At 37.7% G+C, this 19,873-nt stretch overlaps 1 non-coding gene across 1 annotated transcript; it reads right to left on the bottom strand.

The window, feature by feature from the left end:
• Nucleotides 1-2,597: 2,597 nt before the first annotated feature.
• LOC141676176 (small nucleolar RNA R71) lies at nt 2,598-2,704 on the bottom strand. The gene has a single exon (XR_012556780.1). It is a non-coding gene; the product is annotated as a small nucleolar RNA R71 (small nucleolar RNA).
• Between the last annotated feature and the right edge of the window lie 17,169 nt (nt 2,705-19,873).

The raw sequence follows: 19,873 nt of genomic DNA, 5'->3' as shown, positions 1-19,873 counted from the left end.
TCAGAATATGATGAACTAGAATTCCACAGACAGCTCCAAAATCAGATTGAAGAAAACAACAGAAAGCTTGGAAGAAGATCCAGACCTTCAAGGAACTAGATAAATCTGCTCAGGCTAGAGGAGCATCTTGAAAATGATTGTGAGCTAAACTTTGTACATTTTGTTATTTGAAGCACTTTTCGGTATTATCTACTTTCTTTTAAAGTTGTATGTTTAGGGTGTTTTGTTATCATCAAGTATCTCTTAATTTATGGCTACAATTCCAGTAGACATAAATTGGGGGAGATTGTTGTGCATATGTTGTGTACTTGATGATTACATGAACAAAACACCTAAGTAGATTTTACTTAGTGAAATAATGTAGAACTCGATGGATAAAAATTATAGTCCCGACGGATAACTCATTATAGTCCCGACAGATGATGACTTATTATCCATCGAGTGAGTAGATTATGTAATAATAAGTCTGTAGCACATTTCTGTATACACCTTTGTATAGATTCTGTAGTAGCATATAAGTCATGTTGACTTTAACTAGATATGCATAATAGGTTGATTAATTGTACATAGATGATATCTTGTAATTCTGCATAAATGAATTGAATTCAAGTGCCAAAATAGCTATCGACGGATGATTAACAAAGCCATCGACGGATGATCAAATGGCTATCAACGAATGTTCAATATAGCAGTCGAAGGATGATCAATAAAGCCATCAACGAATGATCATAAACTCGACGGATGATCATGTACTCAACGGATAAAGAATTCAAATATCAGTTGACAGTGACAGCATAGTCACATGCGTCGAAGTGTATACAAATGGAACGAGGAAGCCTATTAACTGGGTAATAGAGAACAAAGTAGCAAAGTATTAGACCCGATAGTTTTTATAATGATCCTGTCTTTTGACATTGTAATCTTGGTAATATATAAACCAAGAAGTAGCAAATAGGAATAAGCATCTGAGATTCAAAAAGTGAGAAACATTTGTAAGAAGAATTCTTAGCATTTCTCTGTATTCTCAGTAGTTCAATATTTGTAAGCAACTGTGAGCATTCTTGCACACACGGTTCTCTCGATATATAATATATATCTCTGGTGAAATCATTCAAATCCACCAGAAAGTTTTTAAAGACTCCTGTTTTTAATTACTTGTGTTTTGATTTACTTAAGTTGTATTCCACATTGTGCTAATCAATACACTTATATTTATATTTGAGTTAGAATATTTTATTTCAAGAAAAAGTTTCAAGAATTCCATTCAACCCCCCTTTTGTAATTCTTGTCACATTGTTAAGGGACTAACATGTTTTAATTCTTAATGAAGTGAAAGTTAATTTAAGGATTTAGAACTTGCCATGCTAGCATAGGTTCATGTATTTGTTATGCATGATTCGTAGGTAATTTCAACCATCTTACTTGCCCTATGTAATCAAGATAGATAACTTGTGCTTAAACCGTTATGTTGTCAAATTCTATAGATATATAGGGTCTCAATATAATTGGTTCCTATTCAGCTTCTATCTCTTTTGTGGATGTCTGGTAGAATGATACTCGTGCAACGAAAGTTGGCGTTTATCAGTTTCGTGTTGTCTGATTAGTATCATCACTATTGCATGCTAAGGTTAAGAACAATAAGACTATTGAATGAAGTATTTGATGAAGTTAGAATCCCATGTTTGTCATACTTATTAATTCAGTCAATCTTATTCTCGTAGTTATAATTGTTAGCGTAATTCTTAGTTATAAACAATCTCATTTTGTTATCGTCTTAGCATTGGATAATAACCATACATTGTTGTTTAGGTGTGTAAATTACTTAGTTAACCAATACAGTCTCAGTGGGAACGAATCTGATTTATATCTTATACTACTTGTGAACGCGTATACTTGCGTGTATCATTAGCGCGTGTTTAGCGACTAACAAGTTTTTGGCACCGCTTCCGGGGACTGCAGTGTTAATTATTAGTTTATGTGCTTTCCATCAGTGGTCATTAAAGTTCATTGACTCGGACATTGTTACTTAATTGTTTCCTTGTCTTATTTCAGGTGATCTAGCAAGGGTGTATGCATACGCGTTCGTGTACTTGCAAGAGAACACTGGATAAAGCTGAGGAAGAATTTGTGGTGGTTCGTAGGGAAGTTTTTGAGGATAAAGAGAAGTTAGAGGAAGAAAAAAAAGTTGAAGAGCCAATTGTAGTAGCTATGGGTGATTAAGCAGAAAATCTGAAGGCTTTGGTGGACTATTCTATGCCTAAGATTAATGACATTCAGTCTAGCATCATCAGACCAGCCATCAGGGCTAACACTTTCGAGATCAAGTCAAGCATAATCGAGATGATACAGAACTCAGTTCAGTTTGGGGGTTCTCCTACTAAAGACCCCTACATGCACATCAGGGATTTCATCGAGATTTGTGACACTTTCAAGTTCAATGATGTGACTGAAGATGCTATCAAACTACGTCTCTTCCCATTCTCTCTGAGGGACAAGGCTAAGTGCTGGTACACTCTCTACCAGCAGAGTCTATCACCACTTGGGAAGATCTTGCTCAAAAGTTTCTTACTAAATTCTTCCCCATGGCGAAGACTGCCACAATCAAGAATGCTCTTACTCAGTTTGCTCAACAAACTGGAGAATCTCTGTATGAGGCTTGGGATTGATATAAGGAGATGCTAAGAAAGTTCCCACACCATGGCATGCCTGATTGGATGATTAGCAACTATTTCTATAATGGATCGGGTCCTACTTCTAGACCCATGCTTGATGCAGCATCAGGAGGACCCTTGTGGGCTAAGAGCTACGATGAAGCTTATGAACTTATTGAATTGATGGCTGCTAATGAGTACCAGAATCCTTCTCAGAGACTGACTTAGGGAAAAGTAGCAGGAATTCTGGAGTTGGACGCAACTACGGCTATCGCTGCCCAACTAAAGGCTTTAACGATGAAGGTGGACACCTTGGCGAATTATGGAGTTAATCAAATCACTAGTGTCTGCGAGCTATGTGCTGGAGCCTATGAGGCTGATCAGTACACAATTTCTAGTGAATCAGCTCAGTTTGTGAGCAACTTCCAGCGATCGCAGTAACCTGTGCCAACCACCTATCAGCCTAACAACCGCAATCATCCGAATTTCAGTTGGAGCAATGCTCAGAATGCGGTTCAACAGCCTTATCAGTAATATCCAGCTAAGCAGTACAACCCCCTGGTTTTCAGCAACCGCAGTATGCACCAAGACAACAACTTCAGCTGCAACAAGCTAATGAAAAATCTGAATTGGAGGAGTTGAAGCTTATGTGCAAGAGTCAAGCTGTTTCTATCAAGACCTTGGAAAATCAAATTAGGCAAATTTCCAATGCTTGCTAAATCATCAACCTAGTACATTGCCTAGGGGCACTGAAGTTCCAGGAAAGAGGGAAGCTAAGGAGCAGGTAAAGGCAATCACTTTAAGGTCTGGAAAGGTTTTGAATTCCAAACAAACTCAAGAGTTAACTGAAGAAGTTGGGGCTGAGAAAGAAGTAGTACAGCATGATGAAGAAGTGGAACCAAGGAAGACTATTGTTGAGCACACTCCGCCTGAGGGTAATACAGGGGAGAAACATATCTATCCTCCACCGCCTTTTCCTAAGAGGCTGCAGAAGAAAAAGCTGGACAAGCAATTTGAGAAGTTTCTGGAGGTTTTCAAGAAACTTCATATCAACATACCTTTCGCCGAGGCTCTCGAGCAGATGCCTAGTTATGCAAAGTTTATGAAAGGTATTCTCTCCCAGAAAGTGAAGCTAGATAATTTAGAGACAGTCCCTCTGACAGAGGAATGTAGTGCTGTGGTGCAACAGAAGTTACCTCTAAAGCTTAAACATCCAGGAAGCTTCACCATTCCATGTACTATTGGAAAAGTGTCTTTTGACAAATGTTTATGTGATTTGGGAGCTAGCATCAATCTGATGCCTTTGTCAATTTTCAAGCAGCTAGACTTACCTGATCCTAAACCAACTTATATGACCTTGCAGCTGGTTGACCGTTCTATTACATACACGCGAGGATGTCTTGGTCAAGGTTGATAAACTCATCTTCCCTTCTAATTTTGTAATTCTTGATTTCGAGGAGGATAAGAAGATTCCCATAATCTTGGGACAACCTTTCTTAGCGACTAGCTGAACCTTGATAGATGTGTAGAAGGGTGAGCTCACCATGCGACATCTGGATCAGGATGTTACTTTTAATATGTTCAATGCTATAAAATTTCATACTGATAATGAGGAGTGCTTAAAAGTGGAGTTGGTCGATTCGGTGGTCACATCGGAACTTGATCAATTGCTAAGGTCTGATGCCTTAGAAAAAGCCTTATTGGGGAATTCAGATAGTGAAGATGACGAAGGTGAAGAATAATTGCAATATTTGAATGCTTCTCCCTGGAAAAGGAAATTGATATGCCTTTTGAATCTCTTAGAATGGAGGAATTGGATAAGGCTCCTAAACGCCTCAAGCCTTCTATTGAGAAAGCTCCCACTCTTGAGCTTAAGCCTTTACCTGAACATTTGAGGTATGCATTTTTAGGTGATGCATCTACTCTGCCTGTTATTATTGCATCTGACCTTTCAGGTAGTGATGAGGAAAAGCTTTTGAGGATTCTGAGAGAGTTCAAGTCGGCAATCGGATGGACTATAGCAGATATCAAGGGAATCATTCCTTCTTACTGTATGCATAAAATTCTGCTAGAAGAAGGTAGTAAACCTATGGTCGAGCAGCAAAGAAGACTTAATCCTATCATGAAGGAGGTAGTGAAGAAGGAAATTCTTAAGTGGCTAGATGCAGGGATCATCTACCCTATCTTTGACAGTTCATGGGTAAGCCCGGTTTAATGTGTACCAGAGAAAGGTGGAATTATTGTGGTAGCAAATGAGAAGAATGAGCTTATTCCTACAAGGACAGTTACGGGGTGGAGAGTTTGCATGGACTATAGGAAGCTAAACAAAGCCACTTGGAAGGATCACTTCCCTTTGTCTTTCATTGATCAGATGCTGGACAGGTTGGCCGGTCATGAGTACTATTGTCTTTTGGATGGCTATTCGGGTTACAATCAGATTTGTATCGCTCTAGAAGATCAGGAGAAAACTACCTTCACTTATCCATTTGGTACTTTCGCCTTCAAACGAGTTTCTTTTGGTCTGTATGATGCGCCTGCCACGTTTCAGCGATATATGATGGCCATTTTTTAAGACATGATTGGCCAGAATGTGGAGGTGTTCATGGACGACTTCTCAATCTTTGGCGATTCTTTTGATGAATGCTTGCAAAATCTTGGACATGTTCTCAAGAGGTGTGTTGAGACCAATCTAGTTCTCAATTGGGAAAAATGTCACTTTATAGTGCGACAAGGCATCATTCTCGGACATAAGTTTTCTAGTAAGGGTCTTGAGGTGGATAAGGCCAAGGTGGGGGTTATTGAGAATCTTCCTCCACCCATTTCGGTTAAAGGAATTCACAGTTTTCTTGGTCATGTGGGTTTCTATAGGCGTTTCATCATAGATTTCTCAAAAATTTCAAAGCCTTTGTGCAGTTTGTTAGAGAAAGATGTTCCTTTCAAGTTCGATGACGAGTGCCTTGCAGCATTTGAGACATTGAAGAAGAGTCTAATTACGGCACCTAATTGGAATGAGCCTTTTGAGATGATGTGCGATGCAAGCGACTATGCAGTTGGAGCAGTTCTTGGGCAGAGAAAGAACAACATATTTCATGTGGTCTATTATGCTAGTAAAACCCTAAACGGTGCTCAACTGAATTACACTACGGAGAAAGAACTTTTGGCTATTGTCTATGGTTTTGAGAAATTTCGATCTTATCTACTTGGGACTAAGGTGACAGTTTTCACTGATCACGCTGCAATTCGATATCTCGTCTCAAAGAAGGACTCGAAGCCTAGATTGATTTGATGGGTTCTTTTGCTCCAAGAATTTGAACTAGAAATCAAGGACAGGAAAGGAACTGAAATTAAAGTTGTTGATCATTTCTCGCGTTTAGAGAATCCTAATGCTACTTCATTGGATAGGACATTGATAAATGAGTCTTTCCCCGATGAGCAGCTGTTTGGAGTGCAAGAAGAAGAACCGTAGTTTGCAAACATTACGTACTACCTTGTGAGTAATATCATGCCTCCTGAATTATCTTATGCTCAAAGGAAGAAGTTTCTTCATGAAGTGAAGTGGTATATGTATGATGAGCCGTTTCTTTTTCGCCAAGGAGCTGACCAAATCATCAGGAGATGTATATGTGTGATGGGCTTTGAAGAAGTTAAATCTGGACTTGGATGCGGCTGGAAAGAAGAGGATGCTTTGATTGAATGAACTTGACGAGTTTCGACTTCAAGCTTATGAGAACAACAAAATGTATAAGGAGAAAGTCAAGAGGTGGCACGATCGGGATCTAGTGCTCAAGAAATTTGTGTCAGGGCAACAAGTTCTTTTATTCAACTCTCGTCTCCGTCTTTTTCCTGGGAAGTTGAAGTCAAAATGGTCAGGGTCCTTTATAATCAAAACTGTGTTTCCATATGGAGCGGTGGAAATTTTTGAGAATGATCCGGGCCAAGTATTCAAGGTAAATGGTCAACGGTTGAAGCATTATTACTGTGACACGGCAACCCGCGAGGTGGTTAGTGCTGTTTTATTGTCCATTTGATCTCAAAATTCTACATCGAGCTAGAGACGTAAAAGAAGCGCTTCTTGGGAGGCAACCCAAGTATGTTGTACATTAGTAGGTACAGGAAGCAAAAAGAAAAGAGAAAAACACAAAAAAATTAGAAAAAGGAAAAAATTCAGGGCCAAGTACAGAAGTTGGGCGCGCCCGCGCGCACCGCGCCATTTTTCCAGTAACCAAGCGCACCCGCGCTGATCCAGTGCGCGGCCGCGCCGGTTTTCCAGAGAGTGAGCGCGCCCGCGCTGTCCTAGCGCACGCCCGCGCTGTCCTAGCGCACGCCCGCGCCGGGTCTTTTTCGAAAAAAATAATAAAAAGGCAATTTTAAGAGAAAATCGGGATTTTTAACCAAAAATCAATTCCATCCCGATTTTTACTCTTCCACATTCCATAATTCCCTCTCCTAATCAATTCCATTATTTCCATGATTCCTATAATCAATTGCCACTTCAATTCCTTATAGAATTCATACCCCTCCTGTGGCGCCCTCAAAACCCGGGTCAGAAGTTTGGGGTCCACAACACAAACACAATATATAAACCTGTATATAAGATACTATTTGCAATGACCCTGCTTTACGTAACCACGGATCGTAACAGGTTAAAGTATGAAAACAAGCCACAACCTTAACTTTTGTTACATCGTACCAAATCCCAACTAATTTAACTTACAGCTGATAATAAAATTATTCTTACAATCTTACTATCTCACTACCGCAATAAGCTCCTGCTAGCTCGATCCAACTCAATCTGGAATCCTAGCTCGAACATTGAACTGGGAAACCTCGCTATCAACCGTATCCTTCTTAACTGTAGAATACATAAAAAGATTTGCAAGAGTGAGCCAACTAGCTCAGCAAGTCACAATGACAATAACCGAGGTTAATCAATGATCAAATGAGATGATTCAGAGGAATCAAGTTTATTGCTAAACAATCATTAGAATTGGATATTCATTTTAAGTTTTTAAAAACCAAGGTTAGGCTGTTGATCAGTCACGCACTAACCCCGAGCAAGCACACAACACTGCTCTAATTACTGGATCCAAGGCACACATTAGCCTAACTTGACCATTGGTATGGTCTGACCACGAATCTGGTCCACATATATAAAACTATCAAATCCTAAAGAAGCAGTTCAATATGATAAACAATATAATTCGATAAAACAAGATCATAATCAATGATGGTTAAACACTTGAATAAAAACGTAAGGAAACTCATGGATATCTCAAGGGTATATCAGGGTATGTATAAGAAACGGTTTTCAGTTTGTAAAATGATCAGGAATTAGACGAATACTGATTTTTCAAGGTATAGTTCTTTGATGTTATAAAGAATGTTTGGAGTATAAAAGTTTCTGCGTTTTCAAACAATTTTGTTCCAGCGTTTGGTGTTTGATAGTTATACATTTGGGGAGTAATGTTATACTTGTGTGATTTGGTATCTGAAAATTAACAAAGGATGGTTTACGAAAAAATTAAGGCTTATGGCTCAAAAATCAAGTGAGGTGATTCGGGTTCAAGGTTGTATGATTCAAAGTACTTATAGTATAAAATAGAGCTATTTTGAATACTTAACAATATTTCACGAGAGAATTTAGAAACATTTGCATTATATCTTGAAAAAAAGTTTAGAAGTACTTGCCTTACAGGGCTTTACAACAATTACTGATCAATCTGAGCCGACTCTGTCGCTCAGGCTTTAACGTCTAACCACTAGATCACATTGGATTCGACTTCAATACTCAGGTTTTTCTGTTAAAACTCTACTGGGCTCGTCGACTGACTACTAGGTCATCTTTAGTCCATCGTCCACTTTCGGTTTCCCGACTAGAACCTACAAGGTCGAAATACTCTATGTTAGATGTCTAGGTATTCTCGACATATCCTCGATACTAGTTCTTACCCAACGATATTCAAACCCGACTCATAATTATGAATATCATAATAACACACGCAACAAATAGGGTTCACAATCTCGAAGATCGGTTCAGTGTTCGTTCTCGAAAAAATACATATACTTTTTATTTTACGGAATTAGGGTTATCGATTTGGCAAAATATTGCATCACATCGTACAACCAGGTTTCATATAAAACATACACATATATATATAGTTTCTCGACGTCCCGATATTCATCGGATACGTTCCCTTATTTACATAATTCAGTTTCCCGGAAATCGGGCAGCGTCTCCTTTGTATATCGGACTACCCGTCGAGACATAAGTCGACGTCAATTCAATAAAAACAATCCAATCACAATTCGTCAACTAAATTACGTACTCGACTTTAATGTAAAATCAAATTCTCGTTTCAAATATAATTTCATGAATTAATTTATTTATTTTAAAATATTAGGACTCAGAATTATATCGTCACCGTCCACCGTCAGCTCATCGAAATTCATCGACGACGGCGCTAAAATTCGCGGGTTTCCGTTTATCGGACGTCCTACGCGAATTTTCCCGATTAATACAATTTATTCCCACACAAATTTATTTATATCACGAAACGATAATCAAATAAACCCTGCAGAAAATAAAACAAATCCATAAATAAAATCAGTCCAAAATAATCAAGTGAACAGTAACACGTATACTCATCCCAAATCAGGGCCCAATAGAGGAAAAACACAGTCCAGGAACACATCCTACACTGCTGCGTTATACACACACGAACCCGCATAGACACACACATAACTGCACGCATCAACACAGATATATACAAGGATATACAAATTCGTAACGGTCTAAGCACAGAGCCAGGGTAGCCAGACACCAGCCGGTCGGAACTCACCGAAGGAATGCGGCGGCGTCGGCAGAACCTCGCCGGAAAAGAACAACGGCGACCGGAGATTTTTGAAACAAAGAAAAGAACAAGGAGGAAGGAAATGAAATAGAGAGGGAGAGATAAGAGAGGAGAGAGACGCGTGAAAGATTGAGAGAGATGAGAGGAGAGTAGAGAGATTAGATTAGATTAGGAAAAAAAATTAAAGTGTAGAATTTATATTAGGAGTTGCAGCTACCTATCACAAAATCATTGACACGTATCAACATATAAAACCACAGCTAAACACGTGTCTTGGTTTCATTTCTTTTCTGATTTGATCCCGTTTTTGCAATTTAACGAACCATTGCGCGAATAAAAATAATCCCGAAAAATTCCAAATTAATTTTAAAATATCACAAATAATTCAAAGTTATTAAAAATAAATTTTCCCATAATTAAAAGTATGTTTGAAACGTAACTCGTACCCGTATTTAACAATTAACGATCCGAGCTGCACTTAAAATAATTTCAGAAAATCACGGAAATAATCTTAAAATGTTAGAAATATCCCGAAGTTTATAGAAACATAATTTTCAAAAATTTAAAACAATTTTTGAAACGCAATTTATACCCGCTTTTCTCAAATAAACAAATTAACGCGCAGGTAAAATTAATCCCAAAAATTCCCAAAATAATTTTAAAATTCTCGGAATATTCTAAACTTCAATAAATATGAGTTTCATAATTTTTGAAGAATTCTTAGATTAAATATGGATCTTACAAATAAAAGCAATCAGAAAATCATTTAAAGATAAATAATTAATAAAATTTTGATTTCTAAATTTTATAAAATCCCAAAAATAACTATTGTAATTATAGAACCATAAAAATAATTTTAAAGACATTCCAAACATTTATGCAATTAAATTTGCACTAAATTCACTTTTGAAAATGAAAACAATTCAATACGACTCCATAATTAGTCACGCAGACAACCCGGTACCTTATAAATCACACATTAATAATCAAACAACACATAGCAGTCAAAACCAATACACATATTTTTTTCATTCAATAATTCCCATAATCACATTTTTAAATAATTCAAAAGTACACGAGTCGTTATATCCTTCCCCCTTAGAAAGATCCTGTCCTCAGAATCTGGTCTAACTAAATGAGTGAGGATATTTGTCAAGCATATCTGACTCTAGTTGGTAGACTCTTTTACTCGAGGATTTTAAACGTACTTACTATGGATATACTCTCATTTCCAAGAACTCGCCTTTAACGATCAAGAATTTGGATCGATCACTATATGCAGAATAAACTTAAATAAGAGCCCATTGGCTTCTAACCAATCGCTTAATTCAAATCAAATACCTTTCACTTTAATATTGACAGGCAACACATTATATGTACACACTGATGTGACGGTCATATCGACTTATGGACAACTTTACCTATATTTATCAATACCTCGAATGTTTCATTAATTTTAGGAATTAACCTGTCCCTTCTACTCGAACTTATCCAGTCTCTTTCAAGATGAAACTTGTACTAACACTACTGGTCCTATTTCTATACTCATATATTCTCTCGATACAATTTCGCCTTCTTTCTTTGTCGGCTTCGCGCTGCTTTCATCAATATTACTACGCTCTTGGTGTGCTAAACTAACTTAGAATTTGACAACTTTCTTTCTCCCACTTTATCTTAGTAAAAATGGGGACCTACACTCGCGTTCACATAAGGCTTGGTAAAGTGGCATTCTAAAGCTGATATCGATGGTAAATGATTATCCTAGTTTTTCTTGAAATTCAATCTCTCGACATACCTTATATTTCCTGAATCGCTTCCTCGCTCTGACTCTTTGTTTAAAGATGGTAGGCGGTGCTCGTTTTCAACTTGGTTTCCAAACATTTAAACATTTATTACTCTTTTCCATCAGTTAAGGCTGAAAAGTAATCTCATATATTCACTTATTATCACCTTTAGGTATTTGAACTTTATATTCCACTCTTTTCAATTCGTTTATTAACTTCGATGGGCTTGATTACATCCAATCCTTTTTGTCGGCATAAGGCATCTATTACCATACGACTTTGCTTAGGTAGTTGTTAACGGATTAATCAGAGTCTTTTGTTAACCTTAGTCAAAATTTCATCCTTGAAACTCAACGCATAGTTGCTTTCCTTCTGATCCTTGGAGAAAAATCCTTGGGCATTTCACGCAGACTTTCTTGTTCTTTGAGTAGCTGAGGATGTTATCAATAAATACAATTTGCTTATTTAAGTACTCCTTATACATCATGATCCTTAATTCCTTATAATCACATGATACACTTGTTATCTCGCATAACATCACCGGAGCTTGCAATGCTCATAACTCACTTTAATCATAATCTCTAATATGTTCTCAGGTCAGATCTTAAGTTAATCCCCGAAACATAACATACTTCATGAATTAGATCTCGTAGGTAATTAATTCTTTGTAGGGGTCAATTATTCTTATTTGTTGTTTTGTTAAACTCCCGATAATCAGTACATACTCTCATAATTTCATTCCTTTTCTCCCTTAACATCACTGGTACACTTCACGATTCGCCTCTTGTAAAGTCAATTCCTGGGTCTGCCTTATCCACTAGGCCTTCCAATACTTCATCTTAATTCTTTGACATGTCCAACACTTCCTGATCTATCTTGAAATTTCCTTCTTATACCTAAGTATCACTATTTTTCTTTAAATTTCCGTATATCCTGGCATTTCTTCAATAAATTAAATACTTTATATTGTGAATTCCCTGTGGAATCTCATTCCTCTTACTAATTGTTAACATCGTGATCCATTATCTTCCCTTGACATCTTTATATCTTTTCTTAACAACTCTGACAAAAATGTCATACTACCTATCCTTGTTTCCTTTGATTCATATATCTGACTTCGAACTCCAACTTTTGAAATTTCATAGGTACTTCTTTTCGGTGCAGTCTCTATGTTTATTTTCTTCTTTTTGCTTATCGCTTGCCACTATGTTTGCTTTTCCTTGTGAATACATACTTCAAATCTTGTAGCCCGTTTAGATCTTACACCTTCCGCCATACATGTAATGTTTTCCAATCTCTCAAAGCGAATATTATTATTACTGCTAATTCCAAATTATGAGTAGGGTACTTCTGCTCATAAGGTTTCGGTTGTCTGGATGCATATATAATAACTTTATTGTGTTGCATCAACACACATCCTATTCCCTTATGAGAAGTATCACTATAAACTACAAAAATTTCCTTGATACTTTCAAAGTGATAAGGCAGGTATTGAAACCATTCCCTCCTTTAACTTCACAAAACTTTCTTCACACTTCTCTATTTCATATAAACTTCTTGCTTTTCCTGGTTAGCTTCGTCAAAGGTATTGCAACTTTCAAGAAATCTTGCATAAATTTTCAATAATAACTGGTCTATGGTAACAGATACTTGCTCTTGATAGTAAACTTGTTGAGCTTTTGCTAGTCGACACATAATCTCATACTTCCATCTTTCTTATTAGTAATTAATACCAGTGCACCTTATGGGGTACACTAGGTCTAATCGCTCCTTCTTCTAACGTCTCTTGCATCTGCTTTGCTAACTTCCTCATTTTAACTGGTGCCATTTTATGTAAGGCCTTGGTCACTGGCTTCGTCTCAGGTGCTAAGTTAATCGCGAGCTTTATTTCTCTATCGGGAGGAAATGTTGATAACTCATCTGGAAACATATCTTGAAACTCCTTAATTGCTATAAAATCTTCAAATTTTTGTTTGCGTCTGACTTTTATGTATCCCATAATCACCATAATGCTCATATCTTGATCACCGTAATCATCATTAACAAATTATTTACTTTCGTTCATCTTCTGAACCTCATCACCTCCTCATTTGGTATCCTTAGAATTATCTTTTCATCACGACGGTCTGTCTGGACATCACGTTTTAATAGTTAATCCATGCCTTAGAATATTGTCAAATCCTCTTATCTTCCATGATATCAATTATTCATAACTTATTGCCAGGAATCTCAATTCCACCATTGGTACTCACTTGTTCAACAATTTCACGTTCTTGACTTGTTAGTCCTTTGTTCCCAATCTTATCAATTCGACAGGGTAATTCATCTTATCAACAAAACCTTGAGAGATAAACAATTAAGTTTCTCTCACATCTTTTAATACTTTAACCTGTAAGGTATTCACCATAATCATCCATGTCATCACGTCCGTATTCTGAATAATATATTTCACAGGAAAATCGCATATTCTCGTTCTCGAAGATGTATTCATTATTGGAGTAGATTTCCTTGATTTTTAGTGCATCCCTGACTGGGCTAGTGATTTGCAATTCTCGTCATATGCCCTTGTTTTCTTTCCATGCGTGAGAGGTAGATGAAAATTTTCCCGCTTGGTCCATAATACGTTAATTTCTTGTTAGAAAAATTATTGCAAAGAACGACAGTACAACAAAACAACCAGAAGGATTCACAGTTCAACAAAAATTAGAGTTGAAAAGAAAGAAGAAACAAGGATTTGGATATGAATGAGACAACCACATTGGTACTTAAGATGGCCAGTCTTTCATACCATATGGGATACAACAAATGATTAGGTGGCGTCCCACCCGACTCTTCATCATTCTGACAAAGCGTCTCACCATAATACTGTTTGTCCCCCTCAGAAGCAAATTTGGGGGGGGAAAACAATTAAATTTGAAAGGAATGCAACATCCTCCTTTTTGATATCATCATAAAGAATTTATTAGGAAAAGAAGTTCATAATATTTAGGAATTAAAAAGGAATATACGCTATAATATTGGAGACAAGAATGATACCGTTGGTTACCATCCATATTTCACTTGTATTCATCTTTCGAGCTTGTTCGATCATATCCCAGTTGTATCATATAGCAACTTTAGAAAATACGCTGAAATGCCTTCCCAATTTAAGCATTATAGTAGATTCTTACTGGTTATGTTTTTTTTTGTCTGCAACATCACGCCTACATGTACAATATTTTAACAATTCAATCATAATGGAGTTCTTACCAGATAACCTCGAGTTTCCTTTTTTTTTAATTTAGAATAACCACGAATCATTCAACATAATAATCCTTTCGTTAATGATATTCTTCTTTTAGAAAAGTTCAAAAATCTTCCCAATCTTCTTCGATCATGCCCCGGCCCCTTTTACATCAATGAATTCTTTAAACTTTAATGGTCTCCACCATTGGATGAATATTTACTCCGTACACGGATTCTATTATTAACCTTGTCAAACCGTTAGGAATAGTCAACTTATTCATAATCGCGGGTTACTTCATTATCTGAATTAACAATACTAAGTCTGAAACAAACATCCTTCCAGACAATCCGGGTCTTTTAACAAACAAGAAACTCAAGTAGTAACTTGACAACCAAGGTTTAAAACTTATTTTATTCAAAAAGGCTTTTAGAAATTTTGTAAGGAAAAATCTTTTTTGAAAACTTGTTAAAATTTTGAAAATCATAAATCTGGTTGTCCTTACTATATGAGTTGGTTATTGTCCTTCCGACCTATAACAAGGTACCAAAGAAACAATTACATAAAGGTCCGTTCACTTTAACCTACCTTTTTTTTCTTTATCGTGTCCATATGCCTTCCTTAATCGACGATCACTTCAATTGTCGTTGCATGTTATTGTATTCATAGCTTCACGTCAACACTTTCATACTGGTAATGCTCACGTCATCAACTTTGTAGTCGTAAAGTAGAACAGGTTATCCAATAGTCAACAAGTCTATTTCATAGAACAAAGTTTGCTCGTATCACATCACATTACTATTTTAGATATCGCATTTATCATAGCACCATTATTTAATTCACAAAAATTCCAGATTCATACTTTTCTCTCTAACTCTTTCAAAATTCATCTAATTCATCCCACAACTAATCACGGGTGGCTTAGTCACTAATGGCTTCTTTTAACCTGGTCTATCTCTCAGGTACTCACCATTTAGTGTAGCTCTCGAATCCGTTCTCGTAGGTATTGTTGCTTCATAAGATGAGTTTTAAACTGGGGGTATAGAACAGGGGGTAGGGTAAACTGAAAAAATACATTCACAGTCGAAAGTCCAGTAAAATAAGAATAAACAGATGAAGGTTCTTAATTAGGTAGTCTTGTATCAAGAGGTGGTTGAATAGCGTAGAATAACTGGAAGAGATGCAACTGTTATAACAGAATGCATTACGACTAATACCGATGGAGGAGAAAGGTGCAAATTAGATATGAGAGATGTTGACGATCCTCAAACGGGAAGCTCCAAATGATCAGATGATACAGAGAAATCAGGATCTGCCATTTTCGTTGTCTGGAAATCACGTCGCAAGCTAAGAATCCCGAATCGCAATACGAACCGTGCCGGAGACCTACTATATAGTCGCACTCATCCTCACGACATCTTATCTTTCAATTTCCTATTCCTAATCCTAACCCTCTACCCAATCCCGATAATCTAGGCTTGTTTCAATGACTTATAACCTGTAGCTCTGATACCAACTTGTGATGCCCTCCAAACTCGGTCAGAATTTTGGGGTCCACAACACAAATATAACATATAAACCTGTGTATAAGATACTATTTGCAATGACCCTGCTTTATGTAACCACGGATCGCAACAGGTTAAAGTATGAAAGCAAGCCACAACCTTAACTTTTATTACATCGTACCAAATCCCAACTAATTTAACTTACAGCTGATAATAAAATTATTCTTACAATCTTACTATCTCACTACCGTAATAAGCTCCTGCTAGCTCGATCCAACTCAATCTGGAATCCTAGCTCGAACATTGAACTGGGAAACCTCGCTATCAACCGTATCCTTCTTAACTATAGAATACATAAAAAGATTTGCAAGAGTGAGCTAACTAGCTCAGCAAGTCACAATGACAATAACCGAGGTTAATCAATGATCAAATGAGATGATTCAGAGGAATCAAGTTTATTGCTAAACAATCATTAGAATTGGATATTCATTTTAAGTTTTTAAAAACCAAGGTTAGGCTGCTGATCAGTCACGCACTAACCCCGAGCAAGCACACAGCACTGCTCTAATTACTGGATCCAAGGCACACATTGGCCTAACTTGACCATTGGTATGGTCTAACCACGAATCCGGTCCACATATATAAAACTATCTAATCCTAAAGCAGTTCAATATGATAAACAATATAATTCGATAAAACAAGATCATAATCAATGATGGTTAAACACTTGAATAAAAACGTAAGGAAACTCATGGATATCTCAAGGGTATATCAGGGTATGTATAGGAAACGGTTTTCAGTTTATAAAATGATCAGGTTTTAGACGAATACTGATTTTTCAAGGTATAGTTCTTTGATGTTATAAAGAATGTTTGGAGTATAAAAGTTTTTGCGTTTTCAAACAATTTTATTCCAGCGTTTGGTGTTTGATAGTTATACATTTGGGGATTAGTGTTATACTTGTGTGATTTGGTATCTGAAAATCAACAAAGGATGGTTTACGAAAAATTTAAGGCTTATGGCTCAAAAATTAAGTGAGGTGATTCGGGTTCAAGGTTATATGATTCAAAGTACTTACAGTATAAAACATAGCTATTTTGAATACTTAACAACTCTGTCGCTCAGGCTTTAACGTCTAACCACTAGTTCACATTGGATTCGACTTCAATACTCAGGTTTTTTTGTTAAAACTCTACTGGGCTCGTCGACTAACTACTAGGTCATCTTTATTCCATCGTCCACTTTCGGTTTCCCGACTAGAACCTACAAGGTCGAAATACTCTATGTTAGATGTCTAGGTATGCTCGACATATCCTCGATACTAATTCTTACCCAACGATATTCAAACCCGACTCGTAATTATGAATATCATAATAACACACGCAACAAATAGGGTTCACAATCTTGAAGATCGGTTCAATGTTCGTTTTCGGAAAAATACATATACTTTTTATTTTACGGAATTAGGGTTATCGATTTGGCAAAATATTGCATCACATCGTACAACCAGGTTTCGTATAAAACATACACATATATATATAGTTTCTCGACGTCCCGATATTCATCGGATACGTTCCCGTATTTACATAATTCAGTTTCCCGGAAATCGGGCAGCGTCTCCTTTGTTTATCGGACTACCCGTCGAGACATCAGTCGACGTCAATTCAATAACAACAATCTAATCACAATTCGTCAACTAAATTACGTACTCGACTTTAATGTAAAATCAAATTCTTGTTTCAAATATAATTTCATGAATTAATTTATTTATTTTAAAATATTAGCACTCAGAATAATATCATCACCGTCCACCGTCAGCTCATCGAAATTCATCGGTGACGTTCGCCGGTTTCCGTTTATCGGACGTCCTACGCGAATTTTCCCGATTAATACAATTTATTCCCACACGAATTTATTTATATCACGAAACGATAATCAAATAAACCCTGCAGAAAATAAAACAAATCCATAAATAAAATCAGTCCAAAATAATCAAGTGAATAGTAGCACGTATACTCAGCCCAAATCAGGGCCCAATAGAGGAAAAACACAGTCCAGGAACACAGCCTACACTGCTGCATTATATACACACGAACCCGCAGAGACACACACACAACTGCATGCATCAACACAGATATATAAAAGGATATACAAATTCGTAACGGTCTAAGCACAGAGCTAGGGTAGCCAGACACCAGTCGGCCGGAACTCACCGAAGGAACGCGGCGGCGGCAGAACCTCGCCGGAAAAGAACAACGGCGACCGGAGATTTCTGAAACAAAGAAAAGAACAAGGAGGAAGGAAATAAAACAGAGAGGGAGAGATAAGAGAGGAGAGAGATGCGTGAGAGATTGAGAGAGATGAGAGAAGAGTAGAGAGATTGGACATTAATAATCAAACAACACATAGCAGTCAAAACCAATACACATATTTTATTCATTCAATAATTCCCATAATCACATTTTTAAATAATTCAAAAGTACACGAGTCGTTATACCTGCACCTATAAATACATACGCTTGCATACAACATCTCCACCAATTCACAAACTCTCAAACACAAATTCTCTCTAAACACTTAAGCTTTTATTCTCTCTCTTTCAATCCCGATGGCACCCAAGAGACAAAGAACATAAGTTGGTAGCAGCGCCACCGATTCTTAACTGCGAATGGTGTGAGGCCAAGGTTTTCTACTCCTGAGGCTGAGGAGGAGTACACGAGGCTTCTCTCGAAGCCCATTACTAAGGAGCGAGGTTTTCTGCCATCAGGGAATGATGGTAAGCTTTTGGAGATGATTCTTGAGATGGGCTGGGTTCCTTTTGTGAGGCTCCCGCTGCTGTTCCCATGAGTGTTGTACGGGAGTTCTATGCCAACGCTAAGGTGGAGAAGAATGGTTTCACGGTGGTGAGGGGGAGGACTGTTGAGTACAGTATTGAGGCTATCAGGATGGTGATTGAGCAGCTTGCGAGGATGGTGGGCCAGGACACTTAGAATGATAAGACTCTTGAGGACTTTGATTTGGATCTCATCGTTGCTACTCTCTATGTGCCTAAGACTCATTGGAAGTTCAAGAGGGGTACTAGTGATTACTCCACATTTCCTGCGTCGTGCATGAACAGGTATGCACGGGCTTGGAACTCGTTTATTTGTGCTAACATCATGCCATCTTCTCATGTACATAAGATTACTGTGGAGCGTGCTCGTCTGCTTTGGGGTATTCTGCAGGGGGATTACATTGATTTGAGGATGGTTATATACCAGGGGATTCTGAGGTTTTTGAGAGGAGGTACTACTAGGGCTATTCCGTATGCGTCCATTGTGACGAAGTTGTGTGTGGCAGTTGGTATTCATTGGCCCGCACATGAGCAGCTTCAGATTCCCAGTGCTCTTATTGACAGTTCTACACTGCACATCATGATTGAGTGGTATGGAGGGAAGCCCGGTCCTAAGAGGCTTGGTTACTCATATGCTCATTTGCCAGTAGGTGTGCCTATGGAAGCAGCTATGGCAGGAGGTTCTCAGCATGCCCGTAGAGCAGCTTGGAGAGCTCATTATGGAGAGGAGGCTGGTTCGTCGCAGCAGCAATGTGAGGAGGAAGTAGAAGCGAAGATGGGAGCTGGTTTGAGTTCGACGCAGTATAGGCGTCTTGCGAGGAGGATGGATGCGATGCACAACATCCATAGTCTTTTTGCACGCGATCTCACCCAGGCACTTGGGAATGCATTTAGAGCCACCGGAGTTGACATTCAGTGGCCAGTATTTGATGAGGACTCTATGTATCCGCCTCCTGACACGCCTGACACTCCACTCCTTGAGGGTGAGGATTCTGATTCACAGTAGCTATGCCTGATTCCTTACTA

Source organism: Apium graveolens, chromosome 7 (genome assembly GCF_009905375.1).
Source record: "Apium graveolens cultivar Ventura chromosome 7, ASM990537v1, whole genome shotgun sequence".
Classification (NCBI taxonomy): Eukaryota; Viridiplantae; Streptophyta; class Magnoliopsida; order Apiales; family Apiaceae; genus Apium; species Apium graveolens.
Note: the sequence above shows the minus strand (reverse complement) of the source record. Positions and strands in the feature narration are given on the sequence as shown.